Here is a 9,402-nt window from a genome sequence, read left to right on the forward strand (position 1 = left end):
TTTTGCCATAAATGAGTCAGTAAATGGGGATGTGGGGGTCAAGAGAAGTTTTGTAGTGTCTGTTGTTGTTAGCAGTATAAAAACTGTAGCTTGTTTATAAACTGATGGGAATTTTTTCAACAGTGAAGGGAAGCCAAGGATGTGGGAGAGGGTGAGTAGGACTGCTGGAGACATCCTTGAGCAAATGAATTGCTTCACAAGTGTAGGGCTGGTCTTGGAGGGGAGGCCTGCCAGAAAAATCTGTAGTAACAGAAGGAAAGAGAATATCTGGGCACCAGTGCAGGTAAGCAAGCAGGTGTGATGAGCCTGTGGCTTCTAACTACATCTATTAAAGGCCCTTTCAAGAAAGGTCTTTCTTGAATACTTTAGAATACTTAGAATACTTTTAGAATTCTAAAATTCTAGATTTTTATTAGAATACTTTTCAATTACATACATAAATCACTTTAGTTAAATAACTAAGCATTTTAGTATGCATGAAACTGTTGATAGGAACATGGGGGATTCCCTTTTCTTGCAAGGAACAGTATTGTGGGTAAAATGGGTAAATAGCTGTGCTGTAGTAAGTGTTATCAAAAAGACATATGAAAATGTTGCAGGTGCTAGTACTGAGAAAAACACGGAACAGAATTTTTAGTGTATGTAAGCATGCAGCCAGGACTAGTTTCCTTTGGTTTAATATTCTGGGTCAGTAAGCTTTTTAAAAGTTCTATGACATTGTAAGAATGTGAAAATTCTCATTTCCTGCATAGAGAAATAAGTAAACACGTGTTTGCCTTTTGGTCAATTTGAAGTTGATATAGGGGAACTGGCCTGAAGGTGGTAATACTTTAGAGCTCTAGCCAGCAGACTTCTGGCGTCTAGATACCGAATTACTTCCATCTCGTAAAGCAGTTGGCTCTTGAATCAGTCTATCTCTTTCTCTCAGGTTTTTGCTTTTTAAAAAAATATTTTATTTATTCATTAGAGAGAGAGAGAGAGAGAGCACATGAGCAGAGGGGAGAGGCAGAGGGAGGAGAAGACTCCCCACTGAGCAGGGAGGCTGACTTGGGGCTTGATCCCTGGACCCAGAGACCATGACCTGAGCCAAAGGCAGATGTTTAACCATCTGAGCCACCCAGGTGCCCTTCTTCTTCTTCCTTTTTTTTAATGACAAATATTCCACCTGCTTTATTCTCTCCAGCCAGGAGTTCTTTGAAATGATGCCATCGGCCTTGGCCAGCTGGAGGATACAGTCCTCTGCCTCACCATGCCACGAATGGCCCCACCCACAGCACAGGCTTTAAACTGGCCACTGAACCTGCCTGTAACCGTGCTAAGCTCGGCCACGTTCATCTGGATGGACACCGGGTCCTTGCACAGATGATGCTGCTGCTGAGGGAGCATGCTGGTCTGCATGTCCAGAGCGCACCTGCTGCCACAGCCACCAGCATGAGTGCAGAAACTCTTGAATCAGTTTTAAAAATATTTTTTTCCCATGTGATACTTTTTTTTAAAGAGGAACTTGTGAATAATTATTTAAATATTTACAGTTGGCTTGGGATGCCTGGGTGGCTCAGCGGTTGAGCATCTGCCTTCGGCCCACGGTGTGATCCCAGGGTCCTGGGATCGAGTCCCACATCAGGCTCCCTGCGAGGAGCCTGCTTCTCCCTCTGCCTGTGTCTCTGCCTTCTTTCTGTGTCTCTCATGAATAAATTAATAAAATCCTTAAAAAAATAAATGTTTACAGTTGGCTTACATTTTAAGCATTAGGTGGGAGTTTTAAAAATATGTGTCATTTTAAACTATCAGAGAAAAAATTTTAAGGCCCTAGGAGTTATTATTATAAAATAAATTATATTCTTTGTTTTTCCAATCTCATAAAAAATAACTTCAAAACTGAGAGGGACATGTGGAACCCAGCTGCAAAAATTCAAAATCAGCTACATGCAGCTGCATTCTGGTTCCCCGCATTCATCTAACAGCTTTTAGTGGGTTCTATAAGTGACATTAGAAAAGGCACAGCAGATGTGCAAGGTGGCTTCTGAAATCTAAAGTGGGACAGATGGTTCTCTGATTGATTGACAGCATGAGGAGCACCGCGAGCAAGGGTCATCTCCGGTTGGGGGTTCCCCTCCCCCTTCCTGCTTCTGCCTACAAATGAAACTTTCATACAAGAAAGACAAGCAGAGGTTGGTTAGTAAGAAAGTCTCCTCTCTCTCTTTTTAAAGATTTTATTTATTTATGAGATAGCGCAAGAGAGAGAGAAAGAGAGAGAGAGCAGGTGCAGAGGAAGAGGAAGAAGCAGCCTCCCTGCTGAGCAGGGAGCCCAATGCAGGGCTCAGTCCCAGGACCCTAAGATCATGACCTGAGCCAAAGGCAGAGGCTGAACTGATTGAGCCACCCAGGCCCCCAGAATATCTTTCTCTTCAAATATGCATTATAGTGAAAAGATTCTCAACAAAAGAGAGTCACTTAGATGTGGAGAAAATTATCCTCTTTTTTTTTAATATATATTTTTAAATTTATTCATGAGAGAGAGAGAGAGAGAGAGTCAGAGACACAGGCAGAGGGAGAAGCAGGCTCCTCGCAGGGAGCCCGACGTGGGACTCGATCCCGAGTCTCCAGGATCAGGCCCTGGGCTGAAGGCTGCACTAAACCGCTGAGCCACCCAGGCTGCCCGCTCCTCTAACTTTTGACAGAATTGACTTTGCATAGTTAAAACAAAGTAGACAAATTCATGTTCGAATGCGATACTCAAGAATACTGTATTGATCTGAGATTAATTACTATAATTGGGATTTATTAGCCCTCAAACAGCATTGATTAGAACTGAAATATTTCATCGTTGGAAGCCCTATAGTGCCCTTAAAAATAAAGTGCTTGTTTTAAATTTTAATTAGAAAGCTGGACAACATATTTGAGGTTGTTAACCAGGAATTAATAGTCTAGGCTACATCACCTGAAAGCTTACTTCTCTCTTTCTTCAAATTCCTTTTTAACACCTCAAATCCTCAAGAAAAGTAAATAATTGCATCTAAGCTAAGTGCTGCACCCAGTGCTAGGAGATTCTTATAACTTTATATGATTTAGGATCCCAGGGATTTTGACTTTTCTTAGAGTCATATTAATATAGAAACATAAACCCCTAATTTTACTGATGCTTCTCTTCATCTCTTCTGCTGTAAAAGGGAAACCAAGTACAAAATGCACCCCAGGGAAATATGTCCAAGTGTAAGTTCAGCTGCAGGCTAGGATCTGAAGGTTCCTGAAGTTCTTTCAAACCAGCTGTAGAAGAAATTCACACAGTCACAGATGCAAGATTTCACCGTAGAAGAAACTCGAGAATGGTAATGTGTTTGCAAGAAAGAGCTGGGGGTGAATCGTCTTGAAACTTTCGCCTAAAACGATGCTTATTTGGAGTCATCTGCCAAATCTGCCAGTGAATTCACATCCCTTGGCAAGCCTGCCTTGCAGAAGGTCTTCAAGAAGTGCTGTACTGTGATAAATTCTGAAAACAGTAGCGGGTCTTACATTAAACCTACACTTTACTCCTCAGGCTTGTGAACTAAACTGGGTGCTGACAATGTAAGCAGCAATCACCTGGGTACTCCCTTTCACCCCTAAGTATCACTTCTTCTGATCTTGTTAAACCCTTAGACTCTCACTCTGAAGGCCAAGAGGAATGGAACTGGCCCACAGCTCCACACCTGCAGCAACCTCAAACCTCAGACTCTGTTATCCTTCCTTTCGTTTCCCATCACCTCCATTTCAACGATGACAAAGTGTTTGGGGGTATTGGTGTACATCCATCAAATATGAAAACATTTACATTCCACTCTCTGGTCAACACCATATTTGTCCTGCTCTCCCACATGGATAATTTTATGTACAACTGTACTCTGATAACACGGGACTGCCGGGTCTTTGAGAGCCCTAACGTTATACCTATCTGGCTGTTTTCACTCTTTTCCCTACTTTGATCCCATTGCCCATAATTTCAGACATTCTTTTGCCAATATCCTCAAGTTCCTTGTCTTTCCATCACAAATGTATAAACTGGTATTTTGTACCTTTCATTACTTTTTTCCTTCCTTGTTTCATTTCTTTTTTTCTTTTTAAGATTTTATTTATTTATTCATGAAAGACACAGAGAGAGAGAGAGAGAGAGAGAGAGAGAGAGAGAGGGAGAAGTAGGCTCCATACAGAGAGGCCAATGTGGGACTCGATTCCAGAACTCTGGGGTCACGCCCTGAGCCAAAGGCAGGCGCTTAGCCGCTAAGCCACCCAGGCATCCCTCCCTCCTTGTTTCAAAGGATGAGTCAGTCCTTCTCCCATATATACCAATCCATCTACCTATTCTCTATCCTCTCTCTCCCCTTAGAAATTCTATACCTGTCCCAACCTTTTTTACATCATGGCAAACACAGAAAAATGACAGTACTTGTGCTATTCACTAGAATAAACTGGAGGGCGTTGAGGCATCTATACAGGGTAAAAATATGTATACACACACACATCTATTTCTATGTTTAGGTACATATTTATTTATGGCATAACTGTGATAAAAAATAAAATACCAAATACAAAGGAAGAGAATAAAACAAAATACTGACTCTAGGGGATCCCTGGGTGGCGCTAGTGGTTTGGCGCCTGCCTTTGGCCCAGGGCGCGATCCTGGAGACCCGGGATCGAATCCCACATCGGGCTCCCGGTGCATGGAGCCTGCTTCTCCCTCTGCCTGTGTCTCTGCCTCTCTCTCTCTCTCTCTGTGACTATCATAAATAAATTAAAAAATTAAAAAAAAAAAATAACAGAACCATCCAGGCACCCCGTGGTGGTTCTTTTAAAAAAAAAAAAAAAAAATACTGACTCTATTTGCATAAATATTGAATTCTATAAAACCTCCAGATAGTATCTTTTAAACTTGAACTTGCTTCTCTAAATGTAACTTTTAAATATTAGGTTTAAATTTGAAATGGCTGGGCAGCCCGGATGGCTCAGTGGTTTAGTGCCGCCTTTGGCCCAAGGTGTGATCCTGGAGATCTGGGATCGAGTCCCACTTTGGGCTCCCTGCATGGAGCCTGCTTCTCCCTCTACCTGTGTCTCTGCCTCCCTCTCTCTCTCTTTCTGTGTCTGTCATGAATAAATAAATAAATCTTCAAAAAAAACAAAAACAAATTTGAAATGGCTACTCAAATTTCCTTTTTAATGATTATCTCTTTGAATTATTATTATTTTTTTAATTTTTTAAAATTTTATTTTATTTATTTATTTATGATAGTCACACAGAGAGGGGGGCAGAGAGAGAAGCAGGCTCCATGCACCGGGAGCCCGATGTGGGATTCAATCCCAGGTCTCCAGGATCGCGCCCTGGGCCAAAGGCAGGTGCTAAACCGCTGCGCCACCCAGGGATCCCCTGAATTATTATTTTTTAAATATATTTTTAAAATTTTCTTTATTTATGATAGTCACACAGAGAGAGAGGGAGAGAGGCAGAGACACAGGCAGAGGGAGAAGCAGGCTCCATGCACCGGGAGCCCGATGTGGGATTCAATCCCAGGTCTCCAGGATCGCGCCCTGGGCCAAAGGCAGGCGCCAAACCGCTGCGCCACCCAGGGATCCCTGAATTATTTTTTTTATTTAAAGTTTATGTACTTCATTTTAAGTAATCTCTACGCCTAACATGGGACTTGAACTCATGACCCTGAGATCAAGAGTTGTATGCTCTTCTGACTGTGCTAGCCAGGTGCCCCTCCCTTTTAAAAAAAAAGTTTATTTATTTATTTATTTTTAAGTAATAAATTCTTAGTTCTTATCAATGAGAAACTTTGAATGTAATAACCTTTCACTGTTTACAACTGAAATTTTATCTAGACTCTTAACAGTTTTCTTATCTTTCACAAATGTAACACAGAAATGTCCTGTGATAATCCAAGTAAATTTTGAATCCAAATGAACTTTTAGATTTTAAGTATACCAAAATAATGATGAACTCTAATTTGCATTGAGCAGTCCACCTGCAGCTGACCCAAACATCACAAAAAGGATATACCAACTACAAAAGGCCAAACGTGTTGAATTAATTTGAAGACTGAGATTTGGGGCTGCTCTGTGGGGCTACTCCCTGGAACTACACCCACCAGGGCCCCTGCGCTGTCTCTTTGGGTCTCCACCCAGCTAGCTGCACCTTAGGATGCCTGTCATGCTCCCTGGGGGTTGAGACCATAAATATCTCTGGCAGCCCCAAGGGCCCCTTGCCCACAATTGGCAGCAGTGTGCCCTTCAACTGAATTTTCTGCCACGTAGGGTGGAGAAGAGCTGAACATTGCCCGCCATTCTCATCATTTGTGGAGTACACAGGGATGCCATCAGACTTTATTCCATACTAGCTACCCTCAGAGGACCTTAAAGAAGATTGCTCAGTTCTGCTCATAGCTCATTCCAAAGGCTAAGTGGATCAATGGCTCATGGACTACCTATAACATATTCACAGAACACCAGTTGGGAAATCTGCCTTATGCTATTATTGATCCCTTTTCTTTTCAAGATTTTATTTATTTATTCATGAGAGGCACAGAGAGAGAAGTAGAGACACAGGCCGAGGGAGAAACAGGTTCCCCACAGGAAGCCTGATGTGGGACTCGATTCCAGAACCCTGGGGTCATGAACTGAGCCAAAGGCAGAGGCTCAACCACTGAGCCACCCAGGCGTCTCGTGATCTCTTTTCACTCCCGTATTTTCAACTCTTTTCTTTACTTGTTTTTCCCCTCTAACAATTATACTCAAGTCTCTATGGAATATAAAAACAAAAACCAAACTAATCTTCATCCATGCATTATTTTCTCTTTAGCTACCACTCCATGGCCTCCTTTCACCGAACGACTAAGCTTTGGGAAAGAGCAGTCACACTTTTTTCTATATTGCACCCAATCACTCTTTTCTAAACCATTACCTAGGTATGAACCTACTTTTGCAAAAATTGTAAATAACTTGTTGCTCCACTTAATGGATAATGTTCAGTCTTTATCAGCATTTTATATGACTGACTATTCCTTCCTTTTTGAAACATTCTATTCCCTTGGCTTCTGTAACATCACATTTTGAATAATAAATGTGTTGAGCACTGGAAAGTCTATGGTGAACAAATAAGACATAATCTCTACTCTCATGGAGCATAAATGGAAATATGCTGAATAATAATTGTGATCAAGGAGTTTTAAGAGTTCAGCTGAAAAGACAAACCTTTTCTTGACACTGAAATTAAGGAGGGATTTATTACATGGGTTTCATTCCAATGAATTAATGAGTACCCTAAACAACTCCTTCACAATGAACTTTTTTAAGTTATGCCTAACAAGTGGACATTTTTTATGGTGACATTTCATTAGATCTTACCACAGTGCAGGTAGTTTGAAGTGAGTTGATTTAATTTAATACAAATAGATTGATCTCTGGTGATCTCACAGTTCAAAATTGAAGCACCAAAGTTCTCAATTTGCCAAGAAATCCCATAGCTTCTATAAAATGAGAATCAGCTTCTAGTAAAGGCTTTGGATTTTACCCAATCTATGTTTGAATTCTTTGTTGCATTATCTAAGTTGCCAACAGACTCAATAAACTCTAAACCACAGAAAATGACAGTTTACTTTCAATGTTTAAAATCTTATTTGTTCCCACAGAAAGAACACCATACCCTTTCATCAACAGAAATCCAACTTACTGACTTGATTTCTGAGAAATACATGGGCAATGGAACATAAAGTCATCAAAATGCCATGTGCCATGTGTTAGGCCTGGCTCAGTTAAATATAGAGAATATGATAGAATTGGATTCCGGAATCTTACAATCTAGTCAGAAAGTAAAGATCAGATTTTTGCTTTAGCATAAAGCTCACCCAGTATGTCTTCTAATTACCTGTTTCTTTTCTTATAAAAATGTATTCGATGAATTCATTGAAGAAATATTTATTGATTGCATACTATATGTCAATCATTTTGATGCCAGACAGGCTCCAACTCTCACAGATCTTTTATTTTAGTGAGTGGAGAGAGAAAAGCATTAATAAAACCAAATAATTGTTTTAGAGCATAAGTGATATGAAAATAAACATGGTAACATGGACAGTGATTGGGGTTCTAATTTTAATTGGATGATCAAGGAAGGCCTCTTGGAGGTGGTGACATCAGCTGCAACCTGAGACTGGAGGCATGTGAGCCCCCGGAAGAACACTGTTCTAGAATAAAGAACAGCAAGTGCAAAAGCCCTGGGCCCGGGCTCAGCTTCGCATGTCCCGGAAACAAAATGGATATTAATTATTGATTATCTTGGGAGTATAAAGATTTATCAGCCAAGGTCTCTACCTAAAAGAGTTCTGCAACAGAGATAGACCTGTGCAAAAAGATCACACTATAATGCAGCACTACACTGAAATGAGAAGTATAAATAAAGAAAAGAGCCGCTGAGGAAGAGGAGTGATTAATTTTCCAGAGTGTTTCAGGGCCGGCTTCACAAAGAAAGAGATGTAAAAGTAGAATTTGAAATACCAACAGAGTGAACCAAGCAGGGAAGAGGGTTAAGCTAAAGGGAAGACCAACACACAGGGAGTGAGTGCAAAGGGCCGCCAGCTGTGTCTCTTATCGAACACTACAATACAAGAAAGCGAAGCTCAAGAGGAGAGCCTGACCCGTGCAGGGCCTGCATACTCCGGGCATGATGGGAGCTATCAAAAGATTCCTTCTGTGGAAGGAACCACAGGATTGGATTTGACTGTTAGATGGATCACAGTAGGCCGTCTCTCTTAAGTATGCCTGTGGGAAAATAAATATAGGGCAGCTCTACAGGCAGCGAGAGGGGTGAAATGAGGCCAGTGGCAGAGGGGCTCACAAAGAGGGAAGAGACCAGACAGGTTTCTAAGGGTTGATGAAACAAAAAACAACCAAGCAGAGCTAATTGGTCACTGCTGACCCTCCAATAAGTCTCAGTGTCTGTTACACAGCAGGCCCTCGAGGGATCCCTGTAAGAAGGGGACACCTGGGAGGCTCAGCGGTTGAGCATCTGCCTTCCCATCAGGTCGTGACCCCGGGGGTCGCAGGAGAGTCCTCCATCCAGCTCCCTGCAGGGAGCCTGCTTCTCCCTCTGCCTTGTGTCTCTGCCTCTCTCTCTCTCTCTCTCTGTCTCATGAATAAATAAAAATCTTAAACCCAAAACCGACTTCTAAGCTGAATGCATGGATGAACGGAGGCCGGGGCGGCGGACACCTGCTGAACCCAAGTCACGAGGCCCGCATTGGGCTAGGGGCGCTCCCACTGAGAGAGCCCTGAGCGCCGTCTCTGCTCAGGCGTGGGGCTTTCACCCTAACCACCCTAGGCAACAGGTGTAGTTTCCATCCTTCCAGGTGAGAAACACCTGACGCCCAGGGA

This window comes from Vulpes lagopus, chromosome 12, assembly GCF_018345385.1.
Source record: "Vulpes lagopus strain Blue_001 chromosome 12, ASM1834538v1, whole genome shotgun sequence".
Taxonomy (NCBI): domain Eukaryota; kingdom Metazoa; phylum Chordata; class Mammalia; order Carnivora; family Canidae; genus Vulpes; species Vulpes lagopus.